The following is a 641-nucleotide window of genomic DNA, read 5'->3' as shown; positions in this document are numbered from 1 at the left end:
GTTGCAGATTGGATAAGAAAACAAAACCCATCAATATGCTGTCTACAAGAGACACACCTTAGAGACAAAGACAAAAATAGACTAAAAATCAAAGGGTGCAAAAAGATATATCAAGCAAATGGCAACCGTAAAAGAGCAGGAGTGGAAATATTAATTTCTGATCAAATTGACTTTATGACAAAAACAAACATATGAGACAAGGAAGGACATTATATAATGAATAAAGGATTGATTGAACAAGAAGATATAACCATAATGAATATCTATGGACCCTATGAACGAGCCCCAAAATACATAAATCAGACTTTAAAATAGTTGAAAAGGCAAATTGATGACTCCACAGTCATAGTGTGAGACTTTAATACACCACTTTCATTGAAAGATAGAACAACAGGAGAGAAACTAAACAAAGATGCAGAAGAGCTAAACAAAACAATCAACCAACTTGACCTTATAGACATCTACAGAGCACTTCACTGAACAACAGCACAGTACACATTCTTTTCCAGTGCCCATGGAACATTTTCCATGATAGATCATATGTTAGGACATAAAGCAAGCCTTAATAAATTTGAAAACACTGAAATACTGCAAAATATCTTCTCAGATCATAATGCTATCAAATTAGAAATCAATAGTAG

The sequence above is a fragment of the Orycteropus afer genome, unplaced genomic scaffold, assembly GCF_000298275.1.
Source record: "Orycteropus afer afer isolate SDZICR_OR568_19922 unplaced genomic scaffold, OryAfe1.0 scaffold00967, whole genome shotgun sequence".
Classification (NCBI taxonomy): domain Eukaryota; kingdom Metazoa; phylum Chordata; class Mammalia; order Tubulidentata; family Orycteropodidae; genus Orycteropus; species Orycteropus afer.
This window is presented reverse-complemented; position numbering follows the sequence as displayed.